Source organism: Delphinus delphis, chromosome 2 (assembly GCF_949987515.2).
Source record: "Delphinus delphis chromosome 2, mDelDel1.2, whole genome shotgun sequence".
Lineage (NCBI taxonomy): Eukaryota > Metazoa > Chordata > Mammalia > Artiodactyla > Delphinidae > Delphinus > Delphinus delphis.
Genome location: NC_082684.1, coordinates 10,506,955 through 10,532,529, shown reverse-complemented (window position 1 = coordinate 10,532,529; position 25,575 = coordinate 10,506,955). Strand labels below are relative to the sequence as shown.

Here is a 25,575-nt window from a genome sequence, read left to right as displayed (position 1 = left end):
TGGGGCAGGGAGGTCTCTGGTGGACCAATATCCTGAACTCGGGTCTCCCACCTCAGAGGCTCAGGCCTGACACCCAGCTGGAGCACCAAGACCCCATCAGCCACATGGCTCAGAAGAAAAGTGAGAGAAAATAAATAAATAAATAAAATAAAATAAAGTTATTAAAATAAAAAATTATTATTATAAATTAAAAAAATATAATAAAAAATTTAAAAATAGAAAGAAAGGAGAGAACAACCAAACCAAAAAACAAATCCACCAATGATAACAAGTGCTAAAAACTATACAAAAATAAATAAATAAATAAGGACAGAAAGAACCCTAGGACAAATGGTGAAAGCAAAGCTATACAGACAGAATCACACAAAGAAGGATATACATACACACTCACAAAAAGAGAAAAAGGATAAAAATATATATACATTGAAAAAAAAGGAAGAGAGCAACCAAATCAATAAACAAATCTATCAATGATAATAAGCTCTAAATACTAAACTAAGATAAACGTAAACCCAGAAACAGATTAGATGCAGAAAGCAAACCCCAAGTCTACAGCTGCTCCCAATGTCCACCACCTCAACTTGGGATGATTCGTTGTCTGTTCAGCCATTCCACAGATGCAGGTACATCAAGTTGATTGTGGAGAGTTGATCCACTGCTCCTGAGGTCGCTGGGAGAAATTTCCTTTTCTCTTCTTTGTTCGCACAGCTCCTGGGGTTCAGCTTTGGATTTGGCCCCGCCTGTGCGTGTAGGTCGCCGGAGGGCGTCTGTTCTTTGCTCAGACAGGACGGGGTTAAAGGAGCCGCTGATTCGGAGGCTCTGGATCACTCAGGCCGGGGGAAGGGAGGGTCACGGAGTGCGGGGCGGGCCTGCGGCGGCAGAGGCCGACATGACGTTGCCAGCCTGAGGTGCACTGTGCGTTCTCCCGGGGAAGTTGTCCCTGGATCCAGGGACCCTGGCAGTGGTGGGCTGCACAGGCTCCAGGAGGGGAGGTGTGGATAGTGACCTGTGCTCGCACACAGGTTTCTTGGTGGCGGCAGCAGCAGCCTTAGCGTCCCATACCCGTCTCTGGGGTCCGCGCTGATAGCTGTGGCTCGCGCCCATCTCTGGAGTTCGTTTAGACGGTGCTCTGAATCCCCTCTCCTCATGCACCCGGAAGCAATGGTCTCCTGTCTCTTTGGCAGGTACAGACGTTTTCCCGGACTCCCTCCCGGCTAGCTGTGGTGCACTAACCCCCTGCAGGCTGTGTTCACGCCGCCAACCCCAGTCCTCTCCCTGGGATCCTACCGAAGCCCGAAGCCCGAGCCTCAGCTCCCAGCCCCGCCCGCCCCGGCGGGTGAGCAGACAAGCCTCTCGGGCTGGTGAGTGCCGGTCAGCACCGATGCCATGTGCAGGAATCTCTCCACTTTGCCCTCCGCACCCCTGTTGCTGCGCTCTCCTCCGCAGCTCCGAAGCTTCCTCCCTGCCACTCCTCGTCTCTGCCAGTGAAGGGGCTTCTAGTGTGTGGAAACCTTTCCTCCTTCACAGCTCCCTCCCAGAGGTGCAGGTCCCATCCCTATTCTTTTGTCTCTGTTTTTTCTTTTGTCCTACCCAGGTACATGGGGAGTTTCTTGCCTTTTGGGAAGTCTGAGGTCTTCTGCCAGCGTTCAGTAGGTGTTCTGTAGCAGTTGTTCCACATGTGGATGTATTTTTGATGTATTTGTGGAGAGGAAGGTGATCTCCACGTCTTACTCCTCTGCCATCTTGAAGGTCCCCCGCTCAGTAGGAAAATTTGAGCTGGAGAGGTGGATTTCATTGTGCATCGGTGGTTGAGTGAGACCATGAGGTGAGACAGGTATCTTAGACATCACGGATGGTGCTCAGAGCCTGGAGCCAAACTTAGCCAAAATCCAACATGTGAGGGAATTCGAGGACCACAAGAAGCCCTCTGAAGAGACAGCAAAGCAGCAGGAAGAGGAAAGGTGTGGTCTTTTGACGGCCAAAGGAAGATGTGGTCACAGCATGGGACAAGGCTAGGCAGGCAAGGAGAAGGATGAAGCGTGGCCCTTGGGGATGGTCCACCAGTGATCCATTGGTGTCCTTGTCCTGGGGTCCTTGGTGAAAGCAGGAACTGGTGGTGGGGTGGGCAGATGAAGGGTCAGTTAGGGGAGTCCACCATGTCAGCCTTGCTCCATAGCAATTTGACATCAGAGGCAGGAAACTGGAGAAAGGAGACCTTGAGAATCAATTAGGACAAAGTGAGGATTTTCATTCCAGTTTTTAAAAAATGAGAGACTTGAGCATGTTCAAATAATAAAAGTCACAAAGAAAAAGAAGTTGAAGATAACAGATAGAAGAAATTAATCAGAGATGGTGAGATGGGGATGGAAGGGATGCTGAGCACGAGAGGGGGAGCCCTTTGACCAGAAGCGTGGCACATATTCCACCCTAGAGAGAGGACAAGAGGATGAGAGCGTGGCTCTAAGCATGTGGTCAAAAGGTGAGGGAGCTTGTCTCAAATGACTCCTATTTTCCCTGTGCTGCAGAGAGATGTTATCTACTGAATCCATCTTGGGGAAGCAAAAGGATCGGAAGTCTAGGAGAGGGGAGACAAGAAGACATTGGGAAACCTCAAAGTTCTAGCAGGCATGAGTGGGGTCCCTAGGGGACTGGAGAACAGGTCACTGACCTGTGTAGGGGTGTGGTTTCCAGGTATCTCCACAGTCCAGACATAGACAAAAAGAGGGCAGACTGCTGGATGATATGGTAGTCAAAGATCCCCCCCAGGTACAGGGATGGAGGAAACATGCGTGGCCAGCAGAAAGGAAAAACGATTCTATTGAAAATAATGACCCGGGAGTCGTTCAAATGATGGGATTTTTATGTTTCAGGCTGAGGAAATCAGGAGTGATGACAGGAGAGGCTGATGGGGAAAGATAGAGGTATCTGGAAACAAGATGGTACCTCGAGTTTGAATAGGCTAGCGTACCTTGAGTTTGAGCACACAGGGTGATTCGTATATTGCTGTATTTCCTCCTGCCATGCAGTTATCCATGGTGACTTTGGAGTCAGCAGGCTTCAGCAGGCTTGGCTTGACACTTAATGGTAACACAGCTTTGGCCAAATTACCTGACATTGGGGCTTCCCTGGTGGCGCAGTGGTTGAGAGTCCGCCTGCCGATGCAGGGGATGCGGGTTCGTGCCCCAGTCCGGGAAGATCCCACATGCCGCGGAGCGGCTGGGCCCATGAGCCACGGCCGCTGAGCCTGCGCATCTGGAGCCTGTGCTCCGCAGCGGGAGAGGCCACAACAGTGAGAGGCCTGTGTACCGCAAAAGAAAAAAAAAAAATTATCTGACATTGTTAACTACCTCAGCACTTAAACGACCAGAGAGCATCTTCTCTAAAAGACCATTAGTTACAACTACTATAATACCACTATTACCATATGTCAAAGGCTGGGTTCCACAGCCCCACCGCACTGCCCACCCTCCGGGCCACACCAGACACCTGCTCTGATATCTAAGTGTGTGAACTTCTACTGGCCCCATGGTGCTGCACGAGGGCTGGGGTTGAGACGGCTGAGGAAGCACACGGAAGCAGTTGCCACCATGGGTATCAAGATTCACTCCTCTGCAAGGAGGACTTAATCGACCATTGTGCATTTCAACAGCCCCATTCATTGCCCAGACGCCCAGAGCATCCTCTTTCTGGGCAGAGTTGTCAATCCTAATAAGCAATGAAAGTGAAATCACAATTTGCAAAGAAAACTGTACCAGGACTCGCAAAACAGATATGCCATACCCAACAGGTACTCTCTAAGTCCAGAATTTATTAACAGCCGCTTGTTCAGACCCATATGTCCCAAGATAAGCCCACAGCAAGCTGTTTTAAGAGTGACGCTGCACAGACTCACGGGCTATAAAGATAAGAGCCTTGGCTTCTCATCTAGTTTATAAAATCTGACCACACTTTCTAACTATCACCCTAAAGCCACTGTGAACTGAGTCCAGCCAATGAAACCTTTTATTTCTCCTAACTTCCCCGTTTGAAACATTACTGAGATGCTGTCAAAGTGATCGTCCCTACCACTCAGCAAGTTTAATTAAGCCCAGATCTGTGTGATCCATGGGGTGCCTTGGTGGTCCACGTGAGGTACTGCAACATTAAGAAAGTCTAGAATTCCCTGCAGGGGAGGGAGTTGCCCAGCTCAGGTGCAGAGAACAGGAGAGTCAGGACATCAGGGCTCTAAGCCCAGCTGAGTCTGGAATGCTAAGTGATCCTGGGAGCTGCTTTGCGCTCCCTGAACCTCCGTCATCTGCGTGTGAAGCTCTGTAAATCATGGCAGCCAGTAAAGTGGTTAACGTTGGATCCTCTTGGCTGCAATCCACCCACTTCCTTGGACCCAGTGATTTCTTTGCACGATTCAACACGGCTCTGCCTAAATGGAATGGAACATAGTCAGGAGACAATCGTAGGAATTAAGGAGAAGAGGGTAGTAGACCGACAGGGGATATAGATGTGAAGGTAGAGAAAAAGGGACATTTTGAGACACGGTTAGGAGGTACCATGGATTGGACTGGGTAATCAATTATTCATGAAGAAATAAGGACAGTCTGTAGTAAAGGTGACATTCAGGTTGCCAGCTTGGGAGCTAAAGAAACTGGAGGGAGCCATTTGGAGAGATGGGTAACGTAGGGAGAGGACGATGATTTGTGAGCAAGAGGCTGAGCTCCCATATGGACCTGAGATGCCTGGCCGGCATCCACGATGAAAAGAACAGTGAGCATTTGCTTCTACAGATCTGGCATTCAGCAAGGAAATCTGAGCAGGGCCTGGAAATCTGCTAATGCAGAGGAGAGATGAGACTTCCTGGTGAGGACTCCCTCCTGGTGAGAGCGTGTAGAGAGGGGAGCCTGGGACCCCGTCATCAGGAATGACCACACTTAAGGGACAAGGAAAAGGAAGAGAGGGCACCCAAAGAGACAGAGAAGGACTAGGAAGAGGGGACACGTGGGGAGAGAGGAAAGGACAGTGTCCACAGGATAGGCTGGACCTACCAAGTGGGGTCTTTGGCGGCTCGCAGGAGCAATGGCAGTTGAGACATGGGGGGCAGAAGCAGATTGTAGAGTTTCGAAGAGAATCAGTGGTGCACAGGGGTACAGCAAGGGGAGGTATTTCTTTCTAGCAATTTGTCATCAAAGACAAAGAGAAACAAAGGGGAGCTGGAGGGGAAAAGAGAGGAAGACATATATTTTTGAAAACTGAAAGTTGAGTGAAAAGTGAGCAGGTTTAAATGCTCCTGATAAGAAGCCTAGAGAAAAGAAATGGTTGACAAGTCATGGAAGGAAGATATCAATCAATAGCTAGGAACCAAGTTGTATCGCACATTGATGGGGCTTGAGCTGCAGGGGACCTGCAGGCACAACCAGTGGGAGGTTTCCTGTCTCATGGGTGGACAAGCACCTGGAGACCAGAGTCCAAGGGTCCTGGGAGATGCTGGGACGTAGAGGATCCTGGGAAGATCTTGGTCCACAGGGGCCCCTGGAGGGAGGGCTGACTTAGACTCTCTGACTAGCCAAGCTGAGTCTGTCTGTTCCCGGGGCTGAGCTAGAGCAGGAAAACCAGAGAACTAAGGTCTGTCCCAGGAACCTCCTAGAGGCTCAACACAACCAGTGTAGGGAGAGAGACCACTTGTCCTTCACAATTCTACCTAAAAAAATCTAGTGCGGGGCTTCCCTGGTGGCGCAGTGGTTGAGAGTCCGCCTGCCGATGCAGGGGACACGGGTTCGTGCCCCGGTCCGGGAAGATCCCACATGCCGCAGAGCAGCTGGGCCCGTGAGCCATGGCCGCTGAGCCTGCGCGTCCGGAGCCTGTGCTCCGCAACAGGAGAGGCCACAATGGTGAGAGGCGGATTCCACTCTGCTCCTCTTACAGATACTGCTGGCTGCCAGCAGTCCTTGGCTTGTGTCAGGCGCTCGCAGCAGGTGCACAAGGTACCGGCGCTTCTGTTCAGACAGGCTGTCTGCTAGATGATCCGCTCATCTGGTCATGAATCCGCCTCCCACCAGGCTCTGGGTTCAGTCCTGACTCCACCACCTACCAGCTGCTTGACCTTGGGCAGCTCCCTCACCTTCCCAAGCCTCTGTTTCTTCTCTGTCAAATGCAGATGTGAAAACAGCGCCTTCCTTCCTCACTGGGCTGTGGTGAGGATGAAAAAAATATTCTGTAGATCAGGAGAAGAATTTGAAAAAGAATAGATACATGTATATGTATAACTGAATCACTTCATTGTACACCTGAAACTAAAACATTGTTAATCAATTGTACTCCAATATAAAATAAAAAGTTTAATTAGTTAATTAATTTTAAAAAAGAGGTCATGACCCTGAAGCATTTGCACAGTGCCTGGCACAGAGCAGACACTCCGAGAATCAGTAATATCACTCATTACTATTACTTTTGTCATTGTTGTTGTCCTTTCCTGCCCCTGTTTCCAGACCAAGGAGCCCCGAGGACGGAGATCCGTCGGTGGTAGCTGCTGATCACCGTGTTCATGGCTGTGGCTCACTGTCTGGCCCTGGTTAACCAAGAAGATTCTGATCTCACCAACCCCAGCCCCCAGGACAGCCTTGGGCTGCCCCCAATTCTCCCAGAGCAACGTAGGCTTTGCTTTCAGCCTCTACAGATGTTTGGCTTTGGGTGCTCTGGACAGAACACTCCCTTCTCCCCAGTAACCATCTCTTTGGGCTTGGATGTGTTCTTCCTCGGGGCCCCAACACCCAGCAGGACCCACCTCTTGGAGGGCCTGGTTCAACCTCAACGTGGGGTCCGAGGCCCAGATCCAGGAGGGCTTCCAGGATCTGCTGCTCAGATACCCTGACCGTGGGCCGATGCACATTTAACGGCCTGGGCCCCTGGAGGCCACGCAGTAACAGGTGGAGGCCCAGAAAAGCATCCACAAGCGTGCAGAGGCAGATCCTGGAGAAGTTCGAGGCCTGCGTGGAAGAGCTCGGGATGACACTACAGCAGTCCTGGAGAATCACGTGCTCCTCAGAGGTGAGAGAACATATATCCAATGTGGAATCTCCTTCTCGGAGTCAGGGCTGCAATACATCACAACCCTCCTCTCCACAGCATCTGAGAAGCCTCCCTTGCTGACTTAGACATAGGAGGCAATCAAGAATTTTCTGCCCACTGAATCCTTGACGTATCTGCTTGTACACCTCCAGTGATGGGGAGCTCATCATCTGTCCCATTTTATTGCTACTTGTTGAGTTTCTTTCAAAGAAATATTTTGCACCTTCAGTGTGCATGACAACTGCCTGGGGAGATTGTTTAAAATCCTGCACTTACCCCAGGAGACTGATTTAGGGCAGGGGGAAGTCAGGGACGCTGCATTTAAGCTCTCTTTCCTTCCCCTCGCTGGTGATTCTTCTGCAGGAGGGCTGTGATCGCCACTTGAAGTAACCCTGGAAGCAAGCACTAAATTAAGGGGCATGAGTCCCCTTCCTCTGGCAGGTCCCAGGAGGCACGGGTTAGAACAGGAAGAATCCCAAAGCCTCGAGGTCTTTTATTTCCTCCAAAAGAGCCAAGAGGATTGTATGCTTCCCTCCTTAATCATGCTCTTAATTCAGCATTGAATTCCTTCTCCTCACATGTGTACAGTGCTCTGTGGGTCTCAAGTGGTTTTGACAGCCACAGTCTCTTTTGACCTTCTCATCCGTTTGAAGCTGATAAGGCTAAAATTAATGGTCCTATTATACAGATGAACAGACAGATTAGTTCTTTTTTTTTTTTTTTTTTTTTTTGCGGTACACGGGCCTCTCATTGCTGTGGCGGAGCACAGGCTCTAGACGTGCAGGCTCAGCGGCCATGGCTCACGGGCCCAGCCGCTCCGCGGCATGTGGGATCTTCTCGGACCGGGACACGAACCCGTGTCCCCTGCATCGGCAGGCGGACTCTCAACCACTGCGCCACCAGGGAAGCCCGACAGATTATTTCTTAAAGAAGAAAAGTTATTTCCTGAGCCTGTAAGGCATTACTCATATACACATCTATGAACGCTTGTCGTGTGTTATATGTAAGTGTTTATACGTGCACATGCACACGCAATCTAAGTGTGAAGGCTTTAGTATCATGCCAGGCATGGGACATTATTAATTTTTATTGAATTATCTTCACATCCCAACAAGGTAGACTGTTGTGTCCATTAAGAGATAAGAAAACCGAGGCACAAAGATTAGGTAACTTGCCCCAGATCTGAAAGCCTGGCAGAGCCTCACCTTCAGATCCACACCTACCTTCAGAGCAGCTTGTACCACAGTGACACATATTTTCCTCTAAAATTAACCACCTTCCAGAGAGGCTGAGGAGCCCACGGAGAGCAGTAGTATTTACATATCGTAATACTATTACACTATTGTAAAATATTCATCCCCATTTTACAAACAAGGAGAGAGAAGCTCAGGGTGGTCAGGGGCTCAGCCCCCCCAGGGTCACACAGGTAATAAAGGACATCAGGAGTAGGTTATGGAGCCAAGCTTGATGTGCAGAGTGTAGACTCCCACATTCCCATGGGCTGCCAAAAGGGTGACCCCCTGCCTGTTCTCAATTCTCTCCAAAGGTGACATTGACATTTGTCTTCACCTCGGGGTGTGTTCAATCCCCACATATCTGCAATTTTCCAAAGCAAACCTCTGAAAAATTAACAAAGCTGGAGGCATCCCATTTCCTGATTTCAAACTGTATGACAAAGCTATAGTAATCAAACAGTACGGTACTGGCATAAATATTTACATAGATGAAAGGAACAGAATAAAGAGCCCAGAAGTCGACTCATGCACATACAGTCAATTAATATTTGACTAGGGATCAAAAAACCAATCAATGGGGAAAAGATATTCTCTTCAAAAAATGGATTTGGGAAACTAGATAATCACATGCAGCATCCCTGCTGGGTGTGCAGCCCCAGGTTAGGGATGGGGTCAAGTCACCTCTATTAGCTGTCCCTTAGGAGTTAGGCCATGCTGCAGCCCTGGTGCCTGTCGTCTCACCTCCTGAATCTTTCCTAAGGTCACACAAACGGGCCCAAGGTTACAGGGTCTTTAAAGCACACAAGCCAACTCCAGCCCAGATCTCACCACCCTGAAGGCTAAACTCCAGAAAGGCCGTCTGCACACCCTCTCGCTCTCCCTCCCTCCCCCTCCACCCCAGGGCAGGCCTCCCCTCACTCTGTTCACCCTGCCCTTGCCCCGTCCCCTGTGGCTTTAGATCACTGCATCCCATGGACCATTGATCCTTCCCTTACCCCTAAGTCCCCTCCTCTGTCCCCTGGGTATCTCTCCTGTGGTCCTGGAGTGACAGCTTTCCTCCCATGCCCCTCCCTCCTCCCCACTCTGTTCCTTCTCCTCGGTGCCCCACCCTTTCGGGTGCCCTCCCCTTCTCACCCCATGGCACTCAGCTTAGGGGACCTCCTCCCCTCAGCGCACACCTGCCCATCCTGGGGGACGAATCTTCATGCTTCCCTCCAGCCCTGATTCTCTCCTGAACTCCCCTGAGCAGATCCCTTGGCTGTCTCCAGGGAACCACACATCTGGGATCTGAATGTGAGGGTGTCCCCTGCCCTCCTCCCAACACGCTGGGGGTCCTTCCTCAGGGGATGCTTTGTCATCATCCAGGAGCTTCTTCCCCACATCCACTCACAGAAACATGGGTTCTCCTCCCAGCCTTCCACTCATCCCTGCTCTCCCTCTCCATCCTGGGCTTTGGCCCCATTTCCTGCAGCATCCCCTTTAATGTCCAGCCTGCATCCCTGTCCTAGCCCTGAATTGCTTGTCTACACAGCAGCTGGACTCATTTTTCTACTATGCCAATCTGCTCGGAGAGACCCTCTGTTCAAATTCCTTTAAAGCTGCCCAGGGGTCTATGGAACCTTTCCAGCATCCTTACTGGGCTGCCAGGCCCCCAGTGGTCCAGCGGCTCCATCATGGCCCCATCACCTCTGCAGGCCCTCCGCTTCCTGCTCCAGGTCTGCCCAGCTTCCTTCGGGTTCTTGAAAATGTCTTTCTCCTGCCAAGGACATTCTCCTCTCTGTTTACCTACCTCATTTTATTCTTCCTCTGATGGCAGCACAAAAAGCACCTCCTCCAGGAATGGCTCGCCGACTTCCCAGGCTGAGTTTGACCCTCTTCTGTCAGCCTCCAGAGCCTTGTTTCATCATCCGTGTTTCGCATCAGTTCCTAAGTCCCACGAGGGTCACTGCTGTGAAAATCGTTGAGGGCAGATTCATTCTGTGGTTTAGAGTGTTTCTCTGATCCGGGAGGTTGGGATAACATCCTGCCGGCAATAATTAGTAGCTGTGTGGCCTTGGGGGAAATGACTGAGCCTCTCTGTTCCTCAGTTTCCTCAGCGGTAAAATGGGACGAGTAACAGCCAGTATCTCATGTGATCATTTCAAGGGCTAAACGGGTTATTCCAGGCAAAGGTCTGAGCAGGCTGCCTGGCAGAGAGATCTCAACCGTTCAGTTGTGGGTGACGTCATCATCTATGCCGGGAGCTGACCTTCCTGGAGATGACACAGCCCCTGATCACATCAGGGACATGAAGAACCAAGTGGGTTCCTTTTATTGCAGGTGTGTGTTTATTGACCTTTTGCTCCCATACCCCCGTTCTGGCTGCTGAGGGGGAATCCTCTGTCAGGCGAGTATGTGGAACTCGTCAGGTGGTGGAGTAGCTCATCTGGGAACCTGGAAGTAGTTGGTCTCCCAGGTTGAGGTGCTGGGGGGCAGCAGGGGAGATCCTGGGGGGAGGCCCAGCTCAGCTGCAGGAGTGAGGGGTCCAGGGGCTGTGCCAGAAGAGGTGAGGGTCGGAGCCCCTGCAATGTCAGCACGAGGGCACATCCTGGGCCCCGGGGGATGGAAGAGTGAACCTGGACCTGGGACCAGAGCCCCTGGAAGTGGGCATCGAGCAGCAGGGGCCCCTCCCAGCCCTGGGCCTGAGGTCCAGTGGGCTTGGTCACAGGGACAAAGCCTGCTCCTGGGCTGGCTGGTGAGGCTGAGACAGAGGTGCCCAGAGTCTGGGGAAGACTGAGCGTGTGTGGGAGATTGGGGGACTTGGCCTCGGGGCCCAGGCAGTGGCGGGAGCATGGAGTCAGGCAGATCAGCGTGGAGACACACAGGAAAGAGTCCAGTCCAAGGAAGCTGGTTATTGCTGTTGTAGGGCTCAGAGCCTCCTTCTAACCAGGACACAGACTCCCTGGGCATGTGAAACCCCCAGCAGAGTCACTGTCACCTTCACCAGGGTGAGCAGGTGGGACCAGGCAGGGGGCTCCTCGGGGCACAGGGACCAGGCTGCCCCCAGGGAGCCGGGCACCCAGCTCCCTAGCGAGGGGACCCGCCACTCAGGGGAGAGCTCTAGGCTTGACTGGGGTTGGTGACTTTGCCCAAAAGGATGATGCTCTGGGTGTCTTTACTGAGTATGGGAAACACAAAGGGTCTGTTGAAATGCATAGTGATCACTTCTCTAGTCTTGTAGATCAAGTTGCTTCCCATGGCAGCAGCTCCTTCCATGCCCTCCTTGCCCACGTCAAGCACAGCACTGCAGACCACCGGGGGGACCCCAGAGCATTACCCACCAGAGACGAGGTGGGAGGGAGGTGAGCAGCTGCCTGAGTGCCTCTAAGGGGACGGACATTCATCCGCCTTCTGCCGCTGGCCATCACTGTGCTGTCAACCTGTTCAACTTGTTTGTCTCTCCCAACAAACCTGTCAGCTGGTTTGCATAGTCGTGATGCACAGATGTGCAAAGTGCAGTCAAAGGCTGTGAGTGCTGGGCCCAGGGTCAGAGAGGAAAAGAGCAGGGGTTCCCTGGTCTGGACCCCTCTCTGTCTGAGTCCAAAACACCCCCCATGTTAGGGGAGGGGGCAACTGTCACAGACACAGGCAACTGTCCACAGTCCCTCCACGTCGAAGTAGCAGATGAGCGGACACTGCTTTCTGCTCCTCTCCTGCCCTAGCGCTCAGTTACTTTGAGTAGGAAATGGCTTCCCATCCCTGGACCCCGCAGGCCCCTTGGCACATATGCCTCCTTTACCAGGTCCTTTGGCAGGTGGGGTGCAGGGGAGGCTGCAGGGCTGCCCAGCCTCCCCCATTCACTCTGACTTCTCTGCTTCTAGGATCACAGTACCAGGGGCCCTGGTGTTCTTGTCCTGTGCTCTTCGTATATTTCCATCACAATGGCCCTGTAGCTGTTGTTAGTACCTATTACCTCTTACCTGCTCTGCTAGACGTAGCGCATGAGCCAAGGGCTATAACGCTCCTTTTAAAGATGAAGAAAGTGAGGGGTACAGGACTTGAATTATTTATCGCATAGGCAGTAAAAGTTGGAGCATGAGACGGGGGTTCACAGCTGATTCCACCCCAGGCCCTCCCGCTAGATGGGCTTCCATGTCACAATATGTTGCAGGGAAGGTGGGACCACCCCCAGGATGGTTGTAACCAAGCCCTTCTGAGGAGTGCAGGGAAGGTGACTGAGTAAAGAGAAATACAGTTATTTTACTCATTCAAGTTTACCCAAAACTCTGGCTGGCCTTCACCATTCAAGCTCCCATGTGGAGATGAATTGTCCAAAGTTTAAACACCCACCTGGGAAACCACCAGCGCCTCTGCATCTTTAATGTCTGACTGGCCAGCTGCCGGGGGGAAGACTTTCCCCATGCCCATCTGGGGAAGGATGTCTTGCAGATCATAATCGCTGGAGATGGAAAACTTTGGAAGGAGGGGGTGAACTCTTCTTCTAGGAAATGAGAAAAATAAACCTGAACGTCTGCTGGACTGAAAGCCTGCCTTTCTCCCATGTCTCGGCGTGGTCTTCCTTGGTTTCCTCTCCAACCACCCACTTCTTGCTGGAAATACAGGTTCTTTTCCACATTTTCTTTACCCCTCCTGCTTACTCTCCTTAAACTGTGAATTATGCATTCCCATTGGCGGGAGTCTAAAATGCCAGGCAGTGCACCAGCACCACACCTGGCCCTGCTTCGCCCCTGCAAGCCTGTAGGGTGCAGGAAACACCCTAACTCCAGCAGCTGCAAGACTGTGCTGGGGCGGCTGCTCCATGGGCACCAGGAAGGCTTCCTGCAGGAGGTGGCATGGACTCTGAGTCCCGGAGGAGTGAACGGAGCTGACTGGGTGAAGAGGAGTCCAGGAGGCAGGAGGATGCACTTGCAGGAAAGAGGGGAGAAAGAAGGGCTGCCCCACAGCACAGAGGCAGCCTGAGTGCGGGCAGTGGGAAAGGGAGGGGCCGGGAAGGGGCCTGGGTGGGACGTGGAGGGCTGGGGGCTGCATTCAAGGGCCTTGGGGACCTGAATCAACCAATCCAACATCTCTATCTTGTCTTCCCAGTGAGCTCCTTGAGGGCAGGGATGCATCTGCTTCTGAGCAGAGGTGGCAGTAGGTTCTTGGAGCAACAGATGTTGTCTCCCACCCCTAGACCTCCTCTCTCTTTGTCTCTATTTCCCTTAAGACTCTTGTCACAGTGTCAGCTCTTACAGATGCCAAATACGAGGAGGCTGTGGCTCCCATTAAACGTTGAGCCCCTTGGGAGCAGGGGGGTACCTATTCCTCCTCATAGGCCATCTTTCCTCCCTCCCTCCCTCCCTCCCTCCCCCTGCCCTTTATCCATTCATTCAACAGATTCTTAGTGAGCGCCCTCCATGGGCCAGGAATGTGTAGATGCTGGTTCCCCCAGTGCTTGTAAATCAAAGATGTCTGATGAATATTCTATCCACTTACAACTATTCACTGAGCCCCCGCCCTGTGGTAGCTCTTGGTACTGGAGGAAGGAAAGAGTAGGGAAGGGAGTAGGCGCAGGGGGAGGGTGGGTCCTGTGTCCTGGAGTAGGTGCAGGGGGAGGGTGGGTCCCGTGTCCTGGAGTCTCCTGGGATCTGCAGTGAGGAGGGGCTGAGAGTCAGGTAGCCCCAAGGCGTGTAGTCCCCTGGACAGGGGTTGGGGAAGGGACTGTAGCCTCAATGTCACGTCTAGGCAGGTCTCTCATTCTTTGTGGTTTATAACGTACTTTCCACACCCGTGACCCCTAGGATCTGCATAGCTGCCCACAACCTTCCCTATCTCCGCTGCAGCAGACACTGCGCCCAGAAGTGCCTCTCCCTCTGCTGTCCCCCTTGTTATTGGTCTCCTGTGTCTGCACTCAGTTTATCCAGAGCCCGACCCCTTCCGCCCTTCCCGGTTCCTCCTGGTGTATCCCCAGCGGCTCCCCTGGGTGAGTGCACTGAGCACCTGGCTGGCCTCCCTGCCTCCATGCTGGTCCTCGGCTGTCTGTTCTCCACTGGACGACCTGGGTGATCCATTTAAAACATGACTCAGATCGTTCACTCTTTGGCCCAAAACCTTGTGATGAGTCTCTATTTCCCTTAGAGGGGGGCGCGTCGAGGGGTCTGCAAGGCTCCAAGTGACCTGAATCCCCCCTGGGGTCCTGACTTCTCCCAACTTTCCCTCTCACTCCCTCTGCTCTGCTGCTCTGGCCTCACTAACCCTCAACCGCACCAGGCTCCCTCCTGTCTTACAGGTTTTGCACTGGCTGTTCCCTCAGCCAGGAATGCTTTTCCCCACCATATGCACATGGCTCAATCCCTCACCTCAAGCATCACCTAAGGGCCACCCTGCTTATAATCACAAGCTACTTGCGGGTCCCATTTTTTCATGATTTTACTGTGCTTTACTATCCCCACCTCCCCCTTTCTCCCCTCTCAAAGTAGCAAATAATTTACTACATTTATTTCCTGTCTGTCTCCTCCAACTGCAAAGTAAGTGCCCGTAGGGCAGGGAACTTACTGCTTTATTCGCTGACCTACCCTCAGAGTCTAAATTAGTCCCTCAGACGTAGCTTGATCTTCATTCATTCATACAATCAGCGCTGAATGGTTGAATGAATAAATGAGTGAATTAATGTTTAGTCCGTGCAAAGCTGATGCTCACGTCTGTCTCACCTGAGCCCCCACTGATCCCAGTCCCATCCGCCCCCCTCCACCTGCAAGAGGTGGAGCCACGGAGAGAACAGCATGAGTGTCGGGGGTTGTGTGAGGATCCTCAGGACTCAGCGCATGTCAGTGTCAGAGGAACCCTCAGCCCCGCCCCCTCTGATGTCATCATCTTAGAGAAGGAACAGCTCAGGCCCAGAGCCACGCAGGCAGCCAAGGGCAAGGTCAGCCCTGGACGGGCCCTCCCACCTCTGCCCCCGCCCCTGGACATTACTGAGGCCCGGGGGCTGCGGGCCCAGAGTCCTGGAAGAGGGGGAAGGGCCGAGAAGGCAGGTAGGCCCACAGCTCCGGGTGCTGGGGACAGTCACCTGGGCTGCAGGGAGTCTCTCCACCTCCTCAGCGTCTCTGGGAGCAGCTTGGCCTCCAGGTCGTGCATTTTGCCCTCGTCAGGGAGGATGAAGGCCGCGCTGTCGTCGCTGGTGTACCTGAGCTCCAGCGCGGTGCAGGCAGCTCCTCGTCCCGGAAGTAAGGCGTTTCCAGGCCCCCAGTGGTCATCATGGGCACCTCCACTGTCCTGTTCTTGTTCACGTGGAACTCTGACTTATAAGTATGGCTGGGATCAAAGGGCTTCTTCCACTGGGCTAGAGGTGGAGGGACAGGTGAGGGGTCTGTGGTGCAAGGGCTGCAGGTGTCTCACTCCTCTGCCCTGGTTCCTGAGCGGGGCAGACCCTCCCCGCACCAGCAGCCCCCCACGTGCCTCTAGGGATGGCCCTGCTAGGTTTGCACATATACCTGGGCAGGTGGGTAGGCCCTTGGGGACGGGGGTGAGCCCACAGGTCTGGATTGGGAAGGGGGACATGAAACAAACCTGGTTAATTGTGCTACGTGAGAAACCAACAGGAACCGGACAGGGCAAGGGAGAGATGGGGTGAGGCTGGGACTGCGGAGAAATGGGAGCTCCTGGTCCTTAAAGGGAACAGTGTTAGCGACCAGTGGCTAGTCACTGGCTTTGCAGGGAGGACACATGTCCCCGCAGCCTTGTGAGCCAGGCTGAAGCCGGAGCCACATGGGTACCAGGAGGGCAGGGCGGGGTCAGCAGAGGAGAGGGCTGGGGTCTCCCCGCAGGAGGGTGGAGCATTCAGTGATGGGGGCTTCTTGGGGAGATCAGGGCCCTGGGGCTGCATGGAGTGTGTATCCACCGCCGCTTCCTGCTTTGTTTCCAGCCCTGCCTGTGTCCCCAGAGTTAGAGTCAGGAGCAGAGGGAATGCAGGGCTGGCTGGGGTGCCCCTGGTGGGGAGATCTGGGAGGAGAAAGTCCTAGACCAGGGCAGGGTTGTAGGAGAGGAAAGCACAGGAGACTGGAAGAATAAACATAGCGGGACAGGCCTGGATTCCTTTTCCAAAGAAATGCAATTCTGTGCCTTCATTTATAGACGAAAACACAGACCCAGGAAGGGTAGCCCTGGGCTCTGCCAGGAGGCCCCAGTACAGGGCTAACTTGTTTCCCCACAGCTAGTGTCTCTTAGGCACCTGACCACGCCCAGATTCGATGATAGTTTTTCCTGTCCTTATCTATTCTGGGTCTCTATTGCACTACTGGCTCCATATATGAAATCTATCTGCCTTCACTCTGACCCTTATGAATTTCCAGGCTGAGGTTTGCAATATCGAGTTTCTATCAATGGGACTGGGCACCGGTCCAACTAGAATGTGGGAAAATACACTGCCCTGGATATTGTCTTCCCGCGACTTTCCCCAGATGGTGGCCTTTCCATTCCCACCCTCAAGATGATAGAAGCACACAATTGAAGAGCCTTGGGATGTCCAGGCTGCTCAGAGGCTGTCACACCGTGAAGATGGCTGCCAGCCCCACCTTAAGCCCCGGAGACCAAGACCCTTAGAGGGAGCTCAGGTCAGACACAGCCCACAGTGCGCACAGCAGAGGCCTTCCTGAGCGTGTCCGAAAGCATCTCAAGAGGCAGGAACCTGGAGTTCCCGGCCACCCTGGAGAGAGCTGAAAGAACAGCTTCTTCTTTTGGCAGCCAGGCAAGTTGAAGTCAGAAAAAAATCTCTCTCTGCCTCACACAAAGTAGTGGCTCCTCTGCACTATGTCCTGTAAAGTGAAGTATAATTTGGATAAAGCTAAAGTAGACGAAGCCTATGGTGGGGGCGGGGCCTTGGTGCCTAGGCTCGCTTAAGCCACGGGGAGCCCCTTCTGTAATGGTTTGCTAACAACACAGGTGGCTGAGCCAGAAGAGAAGTAGTCCTGGAGCCTCAGAACTAATTTCGTTTATCTTCCCAAACCCCAATCTGGCCACTCACCTTTAGAGAAGATGTAATTCACCAGCATCATCTCTGTGAGCTTGTCAGGGTCCTTGAACAACTCCACAATCTTCCCCTGCGTTTTATTCCTCACATAGCCATTGATGAGCTTCTTGGCAGTGTCGGAATCCCGGAGTCGGTGGAGAAGGCCTCGGAGGCACACAGCGCCCGGGCATCTTCCCTGAACTTGTCCAGAAGCTTCAGCTGCTCCTGGACGAACATGGCGTTGCCCACACTCAGCTGCAACTGGTCGCTGGGTCGGCCGAGCGTCTGCAGGAGGTGCTGGAAGCCCTGGTGGATTTCTGTCTCAGGGCTCTGTGAGGTTGAACTTGAGGCCTTCCAGGGTCTCCGTCAGGGTGGGTCCGCAGGCCCCCAGGGACAGGAAGGCCAAGGTCATGGAGACGCTCAGGGGGGAGAAGATGACATTCTCATTGGAGGTCTTCAAAGCCAACTGCTTGTAGAGGCTGAAGGCGAAGTCGCTGTTGCTGGAGACGAAAGTGTGGTCGTCCACAGGCGCCCCTTTGTGTTGGTCCTCTGGGGTCACATCCTCCGGGTCAAGCCCGCCCCCTGGGAGGCAGTGGACACTGGAGCAGAGCCCAGCCACCAGGAGCCCCAGAGCCAGGAGGGGGGACATTCCCTCTGCCCTCATCTCTGAAAAGCAAAGCTCCTTTAAGTCTCGGTGTGTCAGATGATGTCCCAACCGCCACCCAGTGTCCCCACGTGGTCTCTGTTCTCTCTGCCTCTGCTGCTTTGTGGCCTCCCAGTTCTAGGCACCCTCCTGGGCTCCCAACATACACGAGGAGGCTTTGTGCTCCCTCTCACCCTTTGAAGCAAGTCTTGTAATTGTTTCCAATTTCTCCAATGGAGAATCTGGGCACAGAGAGGGAAAGGGGCTTTTCCAAGGTCACCCAGCAAGGAAGTAGAGGAGCAAGGGCGAGAAGCCTGGGTTGCCTGGCTCCAGGGGGGAGCTGGTGATGGGTGTGAGGTGCTGTCCAGTGAGAACCCATCCCCCTCCTGCTGGGAGAGCAGCCACCGTCAGAGGGGACTAGGCAGCAGGGCCTCCGTTTCCACTATGTCCCCTGTCTGCCCCCCAGGACGGAGCCCTGGACTTAGAGGACACAGCACCTCTCCCGGCCTCTTGATGACAAGCGTGTAGCCTTAGGGAGGCACTCACATCGTGGTGCCGGGTCGCAGTGAGGGTTCAGTGAGAGAGGCCCCCACACGCAGCGGGGCCAGCGCTGGAGCCTAGATGGCCCTGATCAGTGTTGCTGTAAAGAACAAGGAGGGTAGAGTGTTCTCTTCAGCCCCTGGCAGGTGGACACATGGTGGTTGATTCCACCGTAAGCTTGGAAAAGCCTCCTAGTGGGGAGAACGCCGGGTGGGCTCAGAGTCTCCGAGTCCTGGGCAAGGATTTCATTTTGGCCATTTGTGAGTGCTGTGTGTGACAAACAAGTGACTGGGCCTCAGTTCCCATCTCTGTCCATGTTGAATGGCTCAGGTGACATGAAGTATGAAGGTGCTGGGCTCATAAGAAGAGTTCCAACGGTGTCACCTCCACATGCCACCCTCTCTAGGACCCTACAAGCCAGAGCTGTGATCCGTGGGGACAGGAGACAGAGCTACTGCCTGGAAGCCTCCAGGAGAGACTGAGGTCTAAGCTGGTGACCTCAGCAAACAGGACTGTTTACCTCCAGCCTCTGCCCCGTCATCTCAGAGTTCAGAGGAGAAAGGGCTTCTGGGGTGGTGTGGGGGAGGGGAGGAGAAGGGAAGAGAGAGAGAAAAGGGGCAGAGGAGGGAAAAGAGAGGTGGGAGGGGTGGAGGGGCGGGAGCTGAGCTGAGTCTCATCCAGAGGCCGGTGGAGAGGCCTCCGGACAAGCCGGGGGACAGAGGTGATCAATTGTCCCAAATGTCAGTTTCCTCAGTGCTGATGCAACCGTTTCTTTCAAAAAAGAGTCACACATTATCCCCAAAATTATTTCTGGAGAAATAGTACCTGTGTATTTGGCCTGGTTGGAGGGCTCTGTTTCTGAGCAATCTGTCTTTCCAGTGCTGGACAGACTCACCTCCTGTCTGCTTGGCTGTGGGCCCTTCAGGGACAGTGTAGCCCAGGAAACCCACCTGGAGACCTTGTAGCCTCTGCCCAGAGGGACCCAGGGCACTAATTCTGTCCGCCCGGCCCTGTTGAGAGCAGCACCCTGTGCCGGACAAGGAGACGCGCCTCATGGCCCTGGTGGGAGTTCTGACCCTGGCGGTGATGCACAGCTATATGGGGTGCACAGCTGGCTCGAATCAGAATCCCACAGAGCGACTTGCCTGGTGCTCCAGTGTTTAAGACTCTGTGCTCCCAATGCAGGGGGCTGGGGTTCGATCCCTGTTCAGAAAACTAGATCCTGCATGCTGCAACTAAGAGCCCTCATGCTGCAACTAAGAGCCCTCATGCTGCAACTAAAGATCCCTCATGCTGCAACTAAGAGCCCTCATGCTGCAACTAAAGATTCTGCAAGCCGCCACGAAGATCCCGAGTGCCCCAACTAAGACCAAGTGCAGCCAAATAAATAAATAAATATTAAAGAAAAGAAAAGAATCCCCCAGAGTCAAAGGCAGAAATGACCCCAGAAGCCCTGGTGGCATGTCCCTCCCTTTGCAGAATCAAAACTGAGACCCAGAGAGAAGACTGGTCTTCAGAGGGCGCAGAGCCCTCCCAGCATCGTGACACAGGTCCTCCCGCCTCCCTCCTGCCTCACGTTCCACAGGTCCCATGCAGAGTACTAGAACCACCCTAAGAAAGGTTTCTCCAAATGTGGGAGCATCACGGATTAACTGCCTGGGAGAGCGGGATGTGGGGAGTGGATCCAGAGCCGCCACCTGCCCGGGATGCTGGATTCTCATGGGTGCTGCTGTCTATTTATCCCGCAAAGATCTCCTCCCCTGCTTGTGCAATGTCTGCGGGGACAACACAGTGTTCTGTCCTCAGACTGGAAATGGGCAGATGATCATTTCTGATAACAAGATTTATTAGATCTATTTGAACAACCTAGTTACAGAAACTGCTTTTGGTCCCTTAAAAAAAAAAAAAAAAAACCTAAACTAAAAATAAACAAAAAAAATTTCCCTTGAGAGTGTTTTCTCCTGTTTAATAAAACTCATTGAGGAATGTGTGAAAGCTCAGAATATGGAAAAAGGGACTTTGAAAAATCCTCATGACTATTATTCTTTTTTAGAAAAAACATCAACTCTTCTTAGTTTTTCCCCCTTTCTGTGATTTACTCATTGAGGACCATGTAAAAACCCAGAAAATGGAAAGAAGAATATTTGAAAATATTCCCCAGAATTGTATCAGTCTAGGACATCCCTAGCGAACATTATCTTCTGTTTCTTTTATGTCATTTTTCTTATGTTTGTTTGCGAGTGTCTGTATATGATAGGGATCTCCAAACACAAACTCAGATAACTTTAAAATGCAATACACCTTATATGTATATAGCTCGACTGGCATGTTGAGACACTCCCCCATTCCCAGAGTCGGGGTGTTAGCCCGAGGGCTCCCTGAGAATGTCAAAAGCAGGAGTGTTAAAGCACAAATATCTGGGGCGTCTTGTCTCTGGCGCCACCTGTCTTTGCAGTCCTGCTGTGTCTGGGCCTTTGTCCTGGGTTACCCCTTCACTATTGGTTCACCTTAAGAGCTGGTTGTCCTTCATCCTTGATTTTGAGGTCTCCTTACATTCTCTTTGAACTAATCCCAGGCCTTTCTTTGGCTCATGGGGAAAAACCCGTCCCTTCATGCCTTGTACTCACAACCAACCATCCGTGACAAACCATGGCAAACCTCTGTGACCCCTAGGGATTCCACCAAATCCACTGGAGACCACTGTGTTAATGGTGAGGGTATGGCTTTGGCATGAGATAAACCTGAATCCTGAAGGTCTACTCACCAGCTGTGTGACCTCAAGACATTTACTGGAAATCCCTCAACTGTCATCTCCTTATCTCTAAAAGCAGATAACAACATTTCCCAGTTATGTTTGTTTGCAAGTGTGTGTATACGATAGGAATCTCCAAACACAAACTCAGATAAGTTTAAAATGCAATACAGCTCAATCATAGGTATATAGCTTGATTTGCATGTTGATACACTCCCCCTTTCTTGAGAAAGGAAGCCATGTCTAAATAGACTAAGTGGGAGAGAGCTTCAAAGCAGCGGAGGAGTAAGACATGGAGATCACCTTCCTCCCCACAAATACATCAGAAATACATCTACATGTGGAATATCTCCTACAGAACACCTACTGAACGCTGGCAGAAGACCTCAGACTTCCCAAAAGGCAAGAAACTCCCCCTCGTACCTGTGTAGGGCAAAAGAAAAAAGAAGAAACAGAGACAAAAGAATAGGGACTGGCCTGCACCAGTGGGAGGGAGCTGTGAAGGAGGAAAGGTTTCCACACACTAGAAGCCCCTTCACAGGCGGAGACTGTGGTGGTTGATGGGGGGAAGCTTTGGAGCCTTGGAGGAGAGCACAGCCACAGGAGTGCGGAGGGCAAAGCGGAGAGATTCCCACACAGAGGACTGGTGCCGACCAGCACTCACCAGCCCGAGAGGCTTGTCTGCTCACCCACCGGGGTGGGCGGGGCTGGGAGCTGAGGCTCAGGCTTCGGAGGTCAGATTCCCAGGAGAGGACTGAGGTTGGCTGTGTGGACACAGCCTGAAGGGGGCTAGTGCACCACAGCTAGCCAGGAGGGGGTCCAGGAAAAAGTCTGGACCTGCCTAAGAGGCAAGAGACCATTGTTTTGGGGTGCGTGAGGAGACGGGATTCCTGCTCTATGTGCCCACAGACAGCAGAGCCCCACCTAAGCAAACTCCAGAGATAGGCACAAGCCATGGCTATCAGCTCTGACCCCAGAGACAGGCATGAACTGCTAACACTGCCACCACTGCCACCAAGAATCCTGTGTGCAAGCTCAGGTCACTATCCGCACGCCCCCTGGGAGCCAGTGCAGTAGCTACTGCCAGGTTCCTGAGACCCAGGGACAAAATTCCTGGGAGAACACATGGCTCACCTCAGCCTGCTGCAATGTCACGCTGGCCTCTGACACCACAGGCTCATCCCGTATTCCAATTATGACTACCATATCCCTCCCTCTCCATAGCCTGAGTGAGCAAGAGAGCCCTAATCAGCTGCTGCTTCAACCACCTCCTGTCTAGGTGGGGAACAGACACCTGAGGGTGGCCTACACACAGAGGCAGTGGCAAAACCAAACCTGAACGCCAGGAGCTGTGCGAACGAAGAAGAGGAAGGGAAATCTCTCCCAGCAGCCCCAGGAGCAGCGGATTAAATCCCCACAAGAGGAAGGGAAATCTCTCCCAGCAGCCCCAGGAGCAGCGGATTAAATCCCCACAATCAACTTGATAAACCTTGCATCTGTGGGATACCTGAATAGACAACAAATGTTCCTAAAATTGAGGTGGTGGACTTTGGGAGCAACTGTAGACATGGGGTTTGCATTCTGCATCTGATTTATTTTTGATTTTATGTTTATCTTAGCTTAGTTTTTTTGTTTTGTTTTGTTTTTATCTTTTTAATTTTTATTTATTTATTTATTTTTGGCTGTGTTGGGTCCTCGTTGCTGCGCACAGGTTTTCTCTAGTTGCGGCGAGGGGGGCTACTCTTCGTTGCGGTGTGCAGGCTTCTCATTGTGGTGGCTTCTCTTGTTGTGGAGCATGGGCTCTAGGCATGTGGGCTTCAGTAGTTGTGGCTCATGGCTCTAGAGCACAGTCTCAGTAGTTGTGGCACGTGGGCTTAGTTGCTCCGTGGCATGTGGGATCTTCCCAGAGCAGGGCTTGAACCCGTGTCTCCTGCATTAGCAGGTGGATTCTTAACCACTGTGCCACCAGGGAAGTCCTATCTTAGTTTAGTTTTTAGTGCTTGTTATCATTGGTGGACTTGTTTATTGGTTTGGTTGCTCTCTTCCTTTTTTTAAATTTTTTTCCTTTTTTCCCTCTTTGTGAGTGTGTGTGTATGTTTCTTTGTGTGATTTTTGTCTGATTAGGTTTACTTTTACCATTTATCCGAGGGTTCTGTCTGGTTTTGTTTCTTTGTTGTTAGTTTTTTCTTGTTTATTTTTTGTTTGTTTTTTCTTTCTGTAAGTGTGTATGTGTATGTTTATTTGTATAATTTTGTCTGTTTAGTTGTGCTTTTACCATTTGGTTTGGGGTTCTATCTGCTCTTATTTTGTTTTTTCTTCCTTTTCTTCTGAGCCATGCAGCTGTGAGGGTTTGGGTGCCCCGCCCAGGTGTCAGGCCTGAGCCTCTGAGGTGGGAGAGCTGAGTTCAGGACATTGGACCACCAGAGACTTCCCGGCCCTGCATAATATCAATTGGTGAGAGCTCTGCCAGAGATCTCTGTCTCAATACTAAGGCCCAGCTCCACCCAACAGCCAGCAAGCTACAGTGCTGGACACCCTATGCCAAACAACTAGCAAGACAGGAACACAGCCCCACCCATTAGCAGAGAGGCTGCCTAAAGTCATACTAAGTTCACAGAGACCCCAAAACACACCACCGGGTGTGGCCCTGCACACCAGAAGGACAAGATCCAACCCCACCCACCAGAACATAGGCATCAGTCCCCTCCAACAGGAAGCCTACACAAGCCACTGAACCAACCTCACCCACTGTGGGCAGACACCAAAAATAATGGGAACTACAAACGTGCAGCCTGCAAAAAGGAGACCCCAAACACAGTAAGTTAAACAAAAAGAGAAGACAGAGAAATATGCAGCAGATGAAGGAGCAAGGTGAAAAACCCTCAGACCAAACAAATGAAGAGGAAATAGGCAGTCTACCTGAAAAAGAATTCAGAATAATGATAGTAAAGATGATCCAAAATCTCGGAAATAGAATGAGGAAAATACAAGAAACGTTTAACAAGGACCTAGAAGAACTAAAGAGCAAACAAACAATGATGAACAACACAATAAATGAAATTAAAAATTCTCTAGAAGGAATCAATAGCAGAATAACTGAGGCAGAAGAACAGATAAGTGATCTGGAAGATAAAATAATAGAAATAACTACCACAGAGCAGAATAAAGAAAAAAGAATGAAAAGAATTGAAGACAGGTTCAGAGACCTCTAGGACAACATTAAATGCACACCATTTGAATTATAGGAGTCCCAGAAGAAGAAGAGAAAAACAAAGGGTCTGAGAAAATATTTGAAGAGATTATAGTTGAAAACTTCCCGAACATGGGAAAGGAAATAGTCAATCAAGTCCAGGAAACGCAGAGAGTCCCATGCAGGATAAACCCAAAGAGAAACATGCCGAGACACATACTAATAAAACTATCAAAAATTAAATACAAAGAAAACATATTAAAAGCGGCAAGGGAAAAGCAACAAATAACATACAAGGGAATCCCCATAAGGTTAACAGCTGATCTTTCAGCAGAAACTCTGCAAGCCAGAAGGGAGTGGCAGGACATATTTAAAGTGATGGAAGGGAAAAACCTACAACCAAGGTTACTCTACCCAGCAAGATCTCATTCAGATTTGACAGAGAAATTAAAAACTTTACAGACAAGCAAAAGTTAAGAGAATTCAGCAGCACCAAAACATCTTTACAACAAATGCTAAAGGAACTTCTCTAAGTGGGAAACACAAGAGAAGGAAAAGACCTACAAAAACAAACCCAGAACAATTAAGAAAATGGTAATAGAAACATACATATTGATAATTACCTTAAATGTAAATGGATTAAATGCTCCAACCAAAAGACATAGACTGGCTGAATAGATACAAAAACAAGACCTGTATATATGCTGTCTACAAGAGACCCACTTCAGACCTAGGGACACATACAGACAGAAAGTGAGGGGATGGAAAAAGATATTCCATGCAAATGGAAATCAAAAGAAAACTGTAGTAGCAATTCTCATATCAGACAAAATAGACTTTAAATAAAGACTATTATAAGAGACAAAGAAGGACACTACATAATGATCAAGGGATCAATCCAAGAAGAAGACATAACAATTGTAAATATTTATGCACCCAACATAGGAGCACCTCAATGCATAAGGCAAATGCTAACAGCCATAAAAGGGGAAATTGGCAGCAACACAATAATAGTAGGGGACTTTAACGCCCCACTTTCACCAATGGACATATCATTGAAAATGAAAATAAATAAGGAAACACAAGCTTTAAATGACACATTAGACAAGTGATTTCATGAGCCAGGTTTTAACCTAGAAGCTGGACATCCAGCAGGGAATGAAACAGGTAAAG

General features: G+C 51.3%; 1 pseudogene; it reads right to left on the bottom strand.

Moving 5' to 3' along the window:
* Nucleotides 1-19,350, bottom strand: part of LOC132419429 (serpin A3-8-like) — a 118,068-nt pseudogene extending 98,718 nt beyond the window's left edge.
* Nucleotides 19,351-25,575: the final 6,225 nt, after the last annotated feature.